Source organism: Neolamprologus multifasciatus, chromosome 9 (genome assembly GCF_963576455.1).
Source record: "Neolamprologus multifasciatus chromosome 9, fNeoMul1.2, whole genome shotgun sequence".
NCBI lineage: Eukaryota > Metazoa > Chordata > Actinopteri > Cichliformes > Cichlidae > Neolamprologus > Neolamprologus multifasciatus.
Genome location: NC_140447.1, coordinates 29,503,153 through 29,518,391, shown reverse-complemented (window position 1 = coordinate 29,518,391; position 15,239 = coordinate 29,503,153). Strand labels below are relative to the sequence as shown.

The 15,239-nt window shown below is 40.0% G+C and overlaps 1 pseudogene across 1 annotated transcript in view; it reads left to right on the top strand.

The window, feature by feature from the left end:
• Nucleotides 1–15,239, top strand: part of LOC146511792 (uncharacterized) — a 28,225-nt pseudogene that overhangs the window by 8,257 nt on the left and 4,729 nt on the right. The window contains exon 3 of the transcript XR_014875963.1: nt 6,772–7,368. The product of XR_014875963.1 is annotated as an uncharacterized LOC146511792 (transcript). The remainder of the gene's footprint in view (nt 1–6,771; nt 7,369–15,239) is intronic.

Sequence of the window (15,239 nt, the reverse complement as noted above, 5' to 3'; positions counted from 1 at the left end):
AACGCCTTAAAAACACATAATAAAATCTTAAAATTAATTCAAAACCTAACTGGCAGCCAGTGTAAGGATGCCAGTATGGGAGATATGTAGTCTCGGTTGCATAAAATAAGATAACCCTTATTAATCCTACATGTGGGAAATTTTTTTTGTTACAGCAGTGGACAGTGCAAAGTTGCATAGAAAATTTTGAGAAAAAATACTGGAATAATATATCTATAAGATACTGTACACAATAGAATAGAATGAAATAATATACTACATACAATCGAATAAAATAGACTACAAATGCTATATAGAATTGAATATAATACAACAATGCCAGAAAGAGTATTGCACATGTGTGGATGTGTGTGCTTGGTCAGTTGAAGTCTTTCTTGTGGAGTCTGACAGCAGTGGGGAGGAAAGACCTGCGACATCTCTCCGTCCCACATCGTAGGTGCTGCAGCCACTGAAGGAGCTGCTCAGTGCTGTCAGAGTCTCCTGCATGGGGTGGGAGATGTTGTCCAACAGGGATGACAGCTTTGCCACCATTCTCCTGTCACTCACCACCTCTACTAGGTCCAGAGGGCATCCTAGAACAGAACTGAAAGTAGAGATAGTGTCTGTCTCCCGAATCCAAACTGGAAGCTAGTTCCACAGAAGAGGTGCCTGAAAACTGAAGGCTCTCCCTCCCATTCTACTTTTAATACTCTAGGAACAACAAGTAGGCCTGCAGAGCGAGAGTGAAGTGCTCTAATAAGGTGATATGGTACTACAAGGTCATTAAGATAAGACAGGGCCTGATTATTTAAGACCTTGTATGTGAAGAGCAGAATTTTGAATTCATGCCAGTATATGACATCCCCTCATCTCATCTATCACTCTCCACTTGGTGTCCATCTGAGAACAAGACACAACTTGCTATTGCAATAAACTATTATGTAATTATCCACACCTAAAAACTCCTGCACTTAATCTAAAATAAAAATTATGACAGCAGCAAAACATTCCAGTTGTGCTTATTATTATTTTTATACTGGAATACCTCTCCAACAACTGGTCCATGACTAGCAACAACCAAGACTAGCACAAAACGGTAGTCCATGACTGCAGAATCTAACAGTTGAAACTTTAGATACAAAAAAATTGGCAAAAGTAAAGAGGAGATAAGAAAGAAGCTGAGAATGAGCGGAGCTGCTGTAACAGGATGCCACGCACGGGGGCGCCGGTGTTCAAAGTAGTTCCATGTGCCAGTTAGTAACTGTGCTGCAGCGTTTGGACTAGCTGCAGTGGGCTAGCTGATGACAGACTAACACCAGAGTACAGACTATTACATAAGTCGAGGTGAGATGAAATGAAGGCATGGATAGCTATCTCAAAGTCAGTAAAACAGAGAAATGGCTTCACTTTGCAAGTAGCTGAAGATGAAAGAAACTGGTCTTGATGACAGCATTAATATGTTTATCAAATGTTAGATTACTATCAAAACTCACTCCTAGGTTCCTCGCAAGGGCTTTTTCAAAATAAATTCCTAAGGGCCCAAAGTCATAGTGGTCACAGGGACCAAACACTCTGTTTTCTGTTCATTTAAGCTGAGAAGGTTTAAAGCCATCCACACCTTAACATCCTCCAAACAATCCAGCAATCCCTTCAAAGGACTCACAGATTTATGTTTCAGTGGCAGGTAAATCTGTGAGTTGTCTGCATAACAATGGTGTGAGATGCCAGGTTTTTTTTTTTTAAAAATTGAGCGCATAGAGAGTGTTGGAGCCAAGTCCAGGCCAATATTTTACTCAGTTACATCATGCCATATTTAAGTATTTGTCATAATCTTTAAGTTTCTATTATAATCTTGAACATTTTATGTTGTAATGTAATAGTCTGTGCTCCATAAATTAATCCTGCTTTGTTAGTCTGTCGTTGTTGTAAAGTGCTGATAGATGTCGTAAAGGGGGTGTGTATTTGGCCCACATGCGGAGGGGTGTGGGTAAAAGGTTAGGTAAGCAAGCAGGATGTGGAGCAACACATGTTAATGTTATTTTTTGTTGTAACATAAAGGGAATGTAAACGGAGCTCCCACCAGAGGCATTTGTTTTGTACCCTAATCTAGCAGAAGAACTTTGGTTAGACAGGTAAGATTGAAACCATTCCAATGCTGACAGTTGAAATAGTTTTATTAACTATGGCGAGCCCTCCAGCCTGGCCAGTAGTCCATGGCGACTTCAGATATTCACAGCCTGGAGGGACAACTTCCGAAAGCAAGCTTAACTCACCCAAGTTTAGCCAAGTTTCCGTCACCAGAAGAAAATTAAAGCGATGAGTGGTGAAGAAGTTCAAAATAAAAGTTTTATCTTTTTTAGCACCTCGCATTAACCACAGCCAATCTAGCTAACACAGGGTTGCTGGCCAATTCCAATAGGTGCACCAATTCCAGGGATCGCCCGGAGATGAACAACTTGATATCCGGGGCAAATTTGTTCAGGAGAGCGTAAGAATTAGCTGTCGGTGAAGCAGCCATGCAATTTTTGAATTTTACCAATACACTGCCCCGTTTCCCTCGCCTTCTTTGACATTTCTTCCTGGTGGGATGGCATTGTGGATCGCACCGGAGGAACAGTGGTACAGTCTCGAACACAGGTGGAATATGAAAATCTTCACGTCCTTGGGCCAGTCGGGATTGCTCTACAACAGTGGCTCTGATATTTAGTAGCGATTGGAAGTCATAAACCAGAGGTGTACAGACATTTTTGAAGACAACAGATGTAAACAAAGCTAGCAAAAACAACGCAGGTAGCAGCTGACGGCAAGCGGCACACACAGGTGCCATCAAATATCTATCCCTAAATCCACCTACAATCTGGACACCACAGGTTCTGTACAGCACGAGGGTTAATAAACCGTACCCATATCAATATGATGTGTAAATTGATTTATTCTTGTACCTCCATGCCACAGTGGCTGGATTCTTCACCCCAGTGAAGAGATTATTGTTATTGCCTGATTTTAATAAATTGAGCAGTTTGCTCTTTGGTACCAAAGCATATCACAAAAAGGTTAATTCTAAAAATCAAAATCAGCTGTATGTTAGCGGCAATACATGAAAAATCCCAGGACCCACCATACAAGCTAGTTTACGAGCAGTTTTTACAAAGATTATATAAATTTTTTAAAAACCATATGCAAATACCCAAAGCCTAACAACACAACCAATACAAAAATGTAACTTTTATACGACCAGATTTTCATATACTTCCTGTGAATCCTAGCTGTTCCTAGGACTGCGCTCCGATCTCCAATGTTGTTCCTGGGATCTGCTTGAGCCAAATCTACTGATGCCACAGTAGATTTCACATTACACGAAAAGAAGAACAGGAATAGGGAATTTAATTTAAACTCACATACAGTACAGACTTACAATGATCAGTATTATAATTATGTACAAATATATACAGATGCATCAAAGAATACAGCCAGTCAAACCGGGGTAGCATTTGTTGTCCCTGAAAAGGATCAATGGTGGACCGTCAGTACACACTGGAGAAATGCTTCCAGTACTGTCAGCTGTTCAGTGGGTAGAAGACATGTGACCGTTACAATCAGGCATTTGTTCAGACTGAAGCTCTTCATTGGACAGTTTATAGTGTAGCTGCTCAGAAAGTAGAGCAGATGTACTAACAGAGGTTCAGCAAACATTTAACAAAATACACACGATGGGACTTATAGTTGGCTTTTTATGGATTCCAGCTCACTATGGAGTCAGAGGAAATGAAACGACAGAGTTGTGAAGAAAGCCACAAAACATGGGTTAACTGACCTGGCTATTAACTTCTGTCAGACAGAGATAACGAGTATAATAAGGCAAGAAATAAAGGAAACATGACAAAAACAGTGGGAGGAAGAACGGAGGGGACGATGGTTGTATAAAAATTTAAGGAGGGTAGGAGAAATGAGAAGCACAGGAAGGAGTAGGAGAGAGGAGGTGGTCATATCTGGAATAAGATTTGGACATATTGATTTGAACACTACTATTGGTGACTGTAAAACCTTTGAGTCGCCGAGAAGCTGAATAGGGGGATAATGTTGACGCGCCCGCTGTTCAAAACGTAAATTTACTGCAAAAGGGTTCAAGAAGTGAAAGTTGTCAGGACTTATTCCAGTTTTTAAAACAGAGTATACATTTAGGGAGGATTTGGGTGTCGACGTTTCACTCCACACCAGTTGGTGGCGGTAATGCACCATTTTGGTGTTTGACAACCGCCAATAAACAATAGAAAGAAGAAGAAGTCTGTTCCGGGATCACATGCTGGACACAGTTTACGCAGACGGAGTTACCGTTTCATCCTAAGGAGTAAAATCGTGAATTTGGATGATAAAACAAACGAAACCACTGTTTGGATCGATATCTGCATCGATCTGCCCACCCTTGTCTCCTGGATCGTAGCTGAGATCAGCGTGAACCACGTGGGTCTCTGCTCCCTGATCTGTTTCCTGTGTTTGGAAAGAGTTCCAGCTTCATCACGGAGTTTCTCTCGGTTTGTGGGCTCATCTAAAGGTAAGCACCGAGCTAACTTTACTGTGAGTTCAGTTCATGTTGAGTTTAGCTCCTGAACGAGGTCTTCTGCTGCTCTCCTCGGTGTCTGTTCACAGTTTATTGTGAACACGTTGAGAGAAGAGTGAGAGAGTGTTTGGAGAAAAACACCAACTAATCATTAGCTCAGCATGCTGGGAGAAGTTGGAGCAGAAATGTCTTTTCATTGTCCCTACAGCTGTTTTTCTGCCTGCACCAAACCTCTACAGCCTCATTTCTATTTGAAGTGATAACAGGAAATCGATGAGAGCGATCTGCTGCAGTATCAGGGTCACAATAAACTTTATTGTCCAGCTGCTGTGGATGAACACATGAGAGGAAGTGAACTCCTACAAAGTGTCATTTTAATGAGTGTGGCTGCTGTAAAGTGATGCACAGGAAGATGTTAACAAAAACTAATGAAACAGAGATGAAAGTAAACAGTGTTCATATTTGAAAGCAAAGAGAATAAAAATATATTCTGGTGGTTAATGTGCAGCTCTTGGTGATTTTGGAGAAGAATAGGACTTTATGACTTTCTGGTCCTGTCATAGTAAAGGGCTGCTTAGAATATTAGAGCCAATGTCACAAAGTTCCTCCTGAAGTATAAGTGAGTGAGAGAGTTTCCTCACTTTGCAGCACAACACGTCTCAAAAGATTTCTACAAGCAATCAGAGTGAAATTTGTACTTTGTGTTGTCAGATGAACATATGAGACACTTTGACTCTTCAGTGCAGTGTGGAGCCTAACAAAGATCTGTTTTGTGTCCCAGCTGATCAGCAGGAGGAGAAGAGTCTGACGGAGCAGCAGAGGAACATTTTCAGCCATCTGGACTCAGCTGAGTCACTACAGAGGAAACAATGAGCTCAACACAGAAGGTGAGGAAAATATCACAGTTTCACCAAATAATCAGCAGGGCTCGCAAAATTTTAATATTCCCTGGTAGCCCTTCGGGCAGGGACTTTTTGGTAGCCCAAAATAAATTTAAGTAGCCCCAATAAAAAAGAGAGCAATTTTTTGATTGATGTTTTGTTTCCTGTTTTGTTTCCATTACAATATTATACATTAAAGTATAATATTGCAATGGAAACAAAACATTAATCAAAAAATTGTTGAAACACAAATTACAACATTGTATAAAAATTACAATCATCAACTCAAATACTTGGTTCTAACTGAACAGAAATTTCTATGAACTTGTAAGAACTGTGTAGAACATGAATCAGTCTGTGTCAGATCCTGAATTTGAAATTTCCACCTAAGTCACAGGTAAGAGGCAAGAGGAACCAACATCTAGGCCATTTGCTTTTTGAAGTTTGCAAAAACTGATAAATTGTGCCAGTGGTAGTTCACTCTTTGCAACATAGTACGCTGTTCTAAACAGATTTTTCAGGTTTATTTTTAGTATGTTATTTGCAATTGGTGTTTGTTCTGGGAAAGATTTTGCAGACTGAGCAATAATGCATTTCTTGAGGGAAAACCAACAACACACCCGGCAGAACATCATGTTATTTACACGGGTGCACATAAGTGGTCCGCATGTGCGCATTCGCTGTCAAAATAAAAGACGTGCACCAGATAAGAAGTTGCAACGCGCGTTTGCGTCCATATAAAAGGCAGTGTTTTTGTCCGCTAGAGTGGGATTTTCACGACACATTCTGCACCACATCTCTGTGCGTTCATCATTTGTTTGAAGCCTGCTCACCTCCTGCAGCCACTTTTCCGAGAATATGTGCTTCTTTTGTGGTTTGGACTCCTTCTGACATTTCTTTGGAGGTGGAGGAACACCAAAGTAATTGCTTAAAGGAGCTTCTTCGACATCTTTAAGAGTTCTAAACAAATGTCTGTCCTCCTCCAGAAAATCTTATGTACGCAAACACGCATTGCAACTTCTTATCTTGTGCGTGTTTTTTAAAAAAGTATAGACCTGGTAAACATTTATTACTTTTCTGAGTGTGTTAGCATGCTAGTCTTAATATTTGTCTACTGCAGGAAGGATGGGCAGGATTTTAGAGTGTTTGAACAGTCATGAATTATTTTTAACACCAGGTTGGATGTAATGTGTTTCTACTACCAGCAGGTGGGGACAAGAGACCTTTAAGGTATTTGGTGCCACACTCCACCTTCAGGTTTAAAACTAGTGTTAATGGAGGGAGTTTGAAGGTTGAGTTTGTTCCACGACTGCATTTCACTCACTGCCTCTGTTTGTATCTCTGTCACTGCAGGACCAACATGGAGCGAGAAGTCAGCGCTCTCAGGAGGCCGACAAACCTCACGGAAGAAAGAGAGAGAAAACATACACCTGTGACGAGTGTGGGAAGGAGTTTACTGTGAAGGCTGAACTAAAACGTCATCAGGTCATCCACACTGGAGAGAGACCGTTCAGCTGTGACTTGTGTGGAAAATCTTTTTCCTGGGAGCGTTCCCTAAAACAACACCAACTCATCCACAGTGGAGTTAAAGCGTACAGCTGTGATCAGTGTGGCAGAACTTTTACTCAAAGGAGCCACTTACAGAATCATCTAGTTACCCACTCTGGAATTAAGGCATACAGCTGTGACATTTGTGGAAAAATGTTCAGCCACATAAGGAGCCGAAATACACACCTAAACATTCACACCAGACATTATGTGTACTGCTGTGAACAGTGTGATAAACAGTTTATAACGGGCACACACTTACAACAACACATGTTTACCCACACTGAGGAGAGACCTTATAAATGTGACCTGTGTGAGAAGACTTTTAAAGCTCCACGTTACCTGAGGCAACACCAACAGATCCACACCAGAAAGAGACTCTACAAGTGCAGTTACTGTGAGGTATGTATTTATATTTTTATCTTGTCATTTTAGTCTGACTGTTTGGAACAACTCTGCTCATTAAACTGTGTTAGCATGTTAGCAATTCTACTGCATGGAAAAGTAGCTCTGAGTGATTATTCAGATTTTCATTTCAGTTATGATTTTTGTTTACAGAATCATGAAAAACTAAAAGTTTTGAAAATTAATATGATGATGTTATGTAATGTTCAGGCAGTTTCCTGGTATATAATGATATTGTTATTATTTCAGCATAAATGGCCTTTTGTTTACAAATCCTGATTCCTCTGTCAGGAACACATGTAATAAAATAAAACACAAATGAAAATAAGCTCAAAACCAAACCATTCAGTAATCTTCTCTTATGGTTAACAGTTGTATCGTTACATAATGGTATTGTAATATTGTAGCAGTAGTATCATTGCTTGTTTTTAACTTTAGTACTTTTAGACATTAGTGTTAAAATACTCATTTAATATTATAATTGCAGTGTCATGGGGGTAGTAGTATTTGTCTGTAGTATGTGTCCCATTCAGCTGAGTGTTTTAACTGCACAGTTACATTGTTATTAATGCAGTATTAAATTAGTATTACTGCAGTGTTACATTAGGAGTTTAGCACTGTGTTGGTACCCTGCAAATATTAGCATAGTAGTACTTTAGTGTAACTCAGATGTTGTTGTAACATGAAATAAGTATTACTGTAGTATTATGATGGTAGTATTGTAGTTATTGCAGCCCAGTAAACTGAGTGTGTTAACTGAAACAGTAAAATGTAATTGGACGTCTGCAGAGATGCTCTTTATTTCAGGCGACGTTCAGGATAAAAATGTTGAAGGACTGACTTACACTGTCTTTGTGTCTTTGTTTAGAAGCAGAGCGACACAGATGGATCCAGTTCTCAACCCTGTCATCACTGTGGTGGTGGGAAAGACTTTCGTTGTGACCTTTGTGGAAAAACTTTCAGTTGGCAAGCCGCCCTAAAAACACATCAACATAGACATACTGGAGACAAACTAAAATACTGCAAAGAATGTGGGAGAAGCTTCACCACATCAAGTTACTTAAAACGTCATGAACTCATTCACAGTGGGGTTAAAAAGCACCTCTGTGATCAGTGTGGGTCATCTTTCATCACTGCAGTCACCCTTAAAAGACACAAACGAGTCCACACAGGAGAGAAACCATACAAGTGCAGACACTGTGAAAAAAGCTTCTCACATTCAGGTAGTCGTAACAAGCATGAACGTGCACACATGGAAGGAAACTACAGCTGTGACCAGTGTGACAAGAGCTTCAGGAATCTCAGATCATACTCCGAACACAAACGATCCCACGTTACTAATAAACTGTTTCACTGTTACCAATGTGCCAAAACATTCACCTCATTGTCTGCTCTGTGCAAACATCAGCGTGATCACTCAGGGCTGAAATCACTCCCATCACTGGATCACAGTGAATCTAAAGAGACAGAAAGATCCTCTGGTTTCAGTGTCAGACTTAAAACCCTTGAGATCCGGCTCCACATAGTTCAGATGCTAACAATGCTAACAATGAGTGCACTGAAATGTGGTGCAAGTCATTGCTAATAAACAAGCTAGCTGAGAAGAAATGTCCACATTTATATTCTGAGGATATTATTATTGTAGTGGCTAGGAGTAAATGTCAGACGTGCATATCATTCACGTGAAGGGGGCACTGATCGTTCAGAGCATCACACCATCAGCGGGTGGTTAGGAGCCAAATTGCAGTTTGCTGAATTTTGGGGGATGCTTTCCGATGGATCTGTGGACATCACAAAAGTCGAGCAGGAAATCATTGACATTGTGTCTGTGTCCAGCAAAGGAGAGTTTACCTCTGACTTTCTTGGACTTATTAAACTGGGTGTTGACCGCACCGCATAGGGATAAACTTGTGAGACTTCTTGAGGACACAGGCTTGGATGACTGGACAACAAAGTTGGTCGCTGCGTGCACAAACGAGGCTGCTATCAACGTGGCTATGTCCAATGGCGTTGTGCCAAAACTCCGGCAACTTGCTACAGTTGGAGACTCCCTTGTGCACATTCTGAGCACACACTGGAAGATTGCTTAAAATCAGTTGATCACAAGGATCCTTACCGTGAGACGTTTAATCACTGTGTGGTCAAGCTGCTGCCGTTTTATTTGTAAAAAAATAAAAATAAAAAAATGCTACACTGAAGAAGCTGTGTGAAGAAAATGGGCTCCCCTTTGTAAAACTGGGTAAGTCTCATAATACATGGAGGGATGAAGACCACCTGCCAGCCATTATAATGCAACTGGCTACAAGTGATAACAGTGACTTGTAGCATATCTGCAATAGAGAGTTTTCAATGCGTACTAAAAACGGTCTCCTGGGACTCACCTGAGTAGCTCACTAAAAAAGTTATGTGCACCCCTGGTTAGAGTCTGACAGCTGCTGGTAAGAATGACCTGCAGTAACGCTCCTTCCTACACTGTGGGTGTAAAAGTCTACTGCTGAACGAGCTGCTCAGTGCTTGTACCGTCTCATGCAGAGGTGGGAGGTGTTGTCCATGATGGATGTGAGCTTAGACCAGCGGTCCGTCATTTGTTTCGTACCAGGTCGCAAGAGTTGAGGCTCGGGCATGAAATTTATGGTTTTCAGAGTTTTTAATCATTAACTCAGTTCCCCTGTGACTTCTCCCATGTGTTATGAATAAATTTCAAATGCTTACACGTTACCATTAGCGGCCAGAGAGCATTAAGAGGCAGAGAGGAGGATGTTACTCTGTTGTTGGCCCATTTTCAGAAGGAGGCTTCTAATAAAGTTAGTGAATACAGGTTTATTGTTATATTTACAAAATACCACAGTTTTTGTCTTGGTCATATCATTTTATTCTTTTGTATTTATCTGCAACACCTTAAATGTCTGTCTGGGAAAATATGTTTTGACATTAAACTGGTCCATGGCCCAAAAAAGGTTGGGGACCGCTGGCTTAATACATGATAGACACCAAATACACAACAAACTCAAAACGCTGCGTCAAATGACCCAGAACCATGACAAGGACATCTATATCGTCTATATCTATACATAGTGTTGCAATGCTACGAAGGAACCGCAATGTTTGGAGGAGTTAAGCATGCCAGCTAACATTAAAATTCTGATTCAAAAGTTTATATTTAAACTGAGAGAAAAATGAAACGGGATCTTCAAGAGGACTGGCCAACGAGCATGTTTCCCAGATTTTGGAAAACAAATGAAGTTTCAGCTGTGCAAAGGGTCATAGCAAAATGTTTGTTCTGTAAACTGTATGAAGGAAAACCCTGCCAACAGTACAGCGTAGTATTGTAAAACGGTATGTAGTAGTGTTCACTTGCATGACAAGCAGAGCCATGCACCTTGAAGGGATTACTTTTTAGATACTAACTCATGTTGAATGCAACATCACAAAGTTATTGCTTGTCATGAAGTGAAAAGCAGCTCCCCCTCCAGGACTATTTGACAAAAAAAGACTTTTTACTCCTAAAAGAAGGTGGGAACAAATCCAGTACATTTCAGACCTCTCTGGAAACTGTGGATTTGAGAATATTTACCATTGCTACAAGAATTACAGAAATGGATAAAAGGGAAAAGTTGTTTTGTGCCTGGAGATGTTGTCATGGTTAGATCCCAATGTAAAAACCTCGAGGGTCTTGGGTATTCTGAAAAAATTATAACAACCTTTGCAGATAAGAAAGGTCTGGTACGTGTAGTTCGTCTTCACACAAAAACAAACGTGATTGAAAAACCTGTAACAAAAATTACTTTTGTTATGTGAATCTACAAATTGATGAACTAGATTACTGGTAGAATGATGTATGAATGAAACATGGTTTGCCCTCTTATGCATATTGTATTAATGTATCATGACTTATTATGGCTCCTTTAAGTTAAAAACCACTCCTGCATGTTTTAGTAATAAAATCTTTGATCAGCTTCATAAATTGTAACACTGCTCATTTTAAGTGTTTTTCATTTAGTGCAACAGCTGGATATTAAACTCATAATCAACATAAGCAGCTGTTTGTTTTCATTAGTGTGTTTTCACTATGTTGACAAAACACAGCATAAAATACTTAATATAACCATGAGATGTGATTTGAGAAGTATTTTGTATATTGTGTAGGAAAAGCTGCTCTGTACCGTAAAGCTGAGCATCAAAGTCAGTGTCCAGCCAGAGACGTCTACCTCAGATAAAAATGACATATTAGATATAAAAAATAACTGAAATGGCTGAAACTTTAATCCCAATGTAAAACAGAAAAAGGTTCCTGTGTTTTGTTCTGTACTGTGTCATAAATCTAGAGTGTGAACAAGAGTCTGATACATGAAAACACCCATTCAAAGGCATTGTGTAGTGCAGATTAGTGTGTGTTAGTCAGATGACTTCCAAACACAAATCTAAAGCAGGTTTAACATCTATGAAAGTTCCTGTTCTGATGAGTCGAGAGAGAAAATTATTTCAGCTGCTAGTTCAATTCCAGCTTCTTTGGTTTTGTTGTTTAAGTCTTTTCAAGTTTCTATCAGTGCAGTTTGGGAATATTGGAAAAAAAATATTCATTGACAGGAAAGAACCAGCGAGGAAAATCTGAGAATATCAGGAACAACGTGAGCGTTCAAAGCTGTCATAGAAAATGTTTTTAGTTTAGGGTCAAAAACATATATGAAAATAATCTAAAGTAAACCATACTCATTAAACTCAACATATTATTACTGCTTTGAGAATTACATGGAAAAAATAATAACAGACGAAGGAAAACCTAAACTGGAAACAGCTAAACAAAGGATCAAGTGAAACATGGAGAACATAGCAAAAACCTGACAACCAGGAACAAGGAGCATGAGACAAACACTGAGGAGGAAATGCAGAGTGAAACACCGGGATGACAAACAGACGATCCGACAGGGAGCAGAAGGAAACACACAGCAAATATACACAAAGAGGACAATGAGAGGATGGAGAACATTTGGGAACACAGCTTTGATTAAACAGACGTGACGAGGCGGGGAGCAGAGCTGAAGACGTGACACAAGACACAGACTGTCAAAGTAAAAGAGGAAATACAAGACAGACACAGAGACGCAGTCTCAACACTGAGACATGGAAACATGAGAATAGGTGAGGTGAGCTGCAGGAAGAGAACAGAAACCAGGAACAATCAGAGTTGGGTCGAGTATCCAAAAATTGTACTCAAGTAAGAGTAGCATTACTTTAAAATATTATTACTCAAGTAAAAGTGAAAAGTAGTCGTCAAAAAAGTTACTCAAGTAAGAGTAAAAAAGTACTTGGCGAAAAGACTACTTAAGTAGCGAGTCACTGTTTGAAATGTCCGATTTATTTTTTAAATAAATGTTATCAGACAAACAAAAATAAATAAATATACAAATGTTACCATTTTCAAAAGGAATATATGTAAAAACATCAACAAAATAAGGCACAACAATTCTAATTTCCAGATTTTCGTTTTTCACAACATAAAGCTTGTTTCACCAATACCTACAGTAAATAATATAAACAGTGCAAATAATTTCCAGTGACAAGATATGCTGTAAACTTTATATTAATTTTTGCTCCAAATGGCACAGCAGCCTCAGAGAAAACATTAGAACGAGGCATCTTCAACATATGTACATACAAGGCAGCTCAGTTTACCATAAATTGCATGGGTGTGCATCTATTTCTGCATATTTAGCAAAAATGTGCCATTTCTTCACTCAGTGAGGTGATGGTTAAGCTTCAGCAGCAGTTTGCTCTCAAGATTCTTTCTGTGAAGCTGTGACTGTTTAGCAGTGAACAGGAGTCCTGCATGACTAAGAAGTCCTTCACAAGCTCCAGATGCAGGAAGAGCTGTATTGACTTTGATCGACAGCTTCTTGGTGTGAGGAAAGCCATGCAATAGATCCACACCTCCAGTGAATGGACATGAAAGGTACCTCTCCAGCCCTGCTTCTGGCTTTCCTGACCCCATGGATCCACCATCTTCGTCAAATAGGCCGCTGTTTGTGCTGACCTCATCCAGCTCTGTGTCTAGTTGATGTCTGATGAAGTGGAGACCTGTGGAAAGATGTAAGGTTTTCAAAAGAATTAGGTCTGGTGATTATAGTGCTGTATACACTGCCAAGCTGAAGATGTTTGTTTGGAGCTAACCTCCAAAAGCTGGCCATACACTAGGCAACTTTTGGCCCATTTTGAGCCGATTTTTCAGTTGCGTAACTGTTTTGGGGATCAGCCTTAATCGTGTGTGCATCGTGTCGTATACATGGGGTAACGAAAAGCAGTTAACACCTCACGACCAGCTCACAATCATCAATCGTATGGTCACATGATAATCAAACCTGTTTGAAATCCTGTCGCCCCTCAACGCAGCCTCTCACACTGCGCATGCACAAACACAGAAATGAAAGAGAAAAGGTGGAGCAGCACGGCAGTGCAGCGTGTGATCTGGACACAAGAGATGGAGGCACAACTTGTAGGATGAGGCAAGCTCATCTGAGTACGTAAGCGTAGAGCTGCCACCCAGGCAAAAGAAAAATAGAGCTATATCATGTTATAACGTGAAAAGTTTATTGTTCTAACAATATACCTTTCACATTTGAACAATATAATATTTATATTGTACGAACGTGATAATTATGTATATTGTAATAACTTTTTACTTTCTACTTAAGAGAAAAAATTGTTTGGGAGGATTTGAGGGTCGACGTTCCAGTTCACACTCCAAACCAGTTGGTGGCGGTAATGCACCATTATGTTGTTTGACAACCGCCAAAAAACGATGTAAAGAAGACGACGCGCCTTCCGGGATGACAGACGGAGCTATTTTTTAATCCAAAGCGAGTAAAAGAGTGAATTTGGATGATAAAACAAACTAAACCACTGTTTGGATCGATATCTGCATCGATCTGCCCACCCTTGTCTCCTGGATCGTAGCTGAGATCAGCGTGAACCACGTGGGTCTCTGCTCCCTGATCTGTTTCCTGTGTTTGGAAAGAGTTCCAGCTTCATCACGGAGTTTCTCTCGGTTTGTGGGCTCATCTAAAGGTAAGCACCGAGCTAACTTTACTGTGAGTTCAGTTCATGTTGAGTTTAGCTCCTGAATGAGGTCTTCTGCTGCTCTCCTCGGTGTCTGTTCACAGTTTATTGTGAACACGTTGAGAGAAGAGTGAGAGAGTGTTTGAGAAAAACACCAACTAATCATTAGCTCAGCATGCTGGGAGAAGTTGGAGCAGAAAAGTCTTTTCATTGTCCCTGCAGCTGTTTTCCTGCCTGCACCAAACCTCTACAGCCTCATTTCTATTTGAAGTGATAACAGGAAATGGATGAGAGCGATCTGCTGCAGTATCAGGGTCACAATAAACTTTATTGTCCAGCTGCTGTGGATGAACACATGAGAGGAAGTGAACTCCTACAAAGTGTCATTTTAATGAGTCTGGCTGCTGTAAAGTGATGCACAGGAAGATGTTAACAAAAACTAATGAAACAGAGATGAAAGTAAACAGTGTTCATATTTGAAAGCACAGAGAATAAAAATATATTGTGGTGGTTAATGTGCAGCTCTTGGTGATTTGGTAGAAGAATGTTTTTAATCATGTTGTGGATTGAATGTTGGGTTTTATTTCATTTTGTCTACAGAAGTTTTTCCCACTTGTGATCGTTCAGATTGATTTGTTGGGTTGACTTGAATCATGTGAAGGTTTAAAGCTGCACTTCCCCCACAAAGAATAAAGTATAATCGTGAAGAATGTAATAATTTCTTCTTGTGTTAAACACAGCTGCAGTCAAAGCAGGAAGGAAAGCACTGAAACCACTGATTTTGCATATTAATGCTCAAATAACTGACCTCCCAG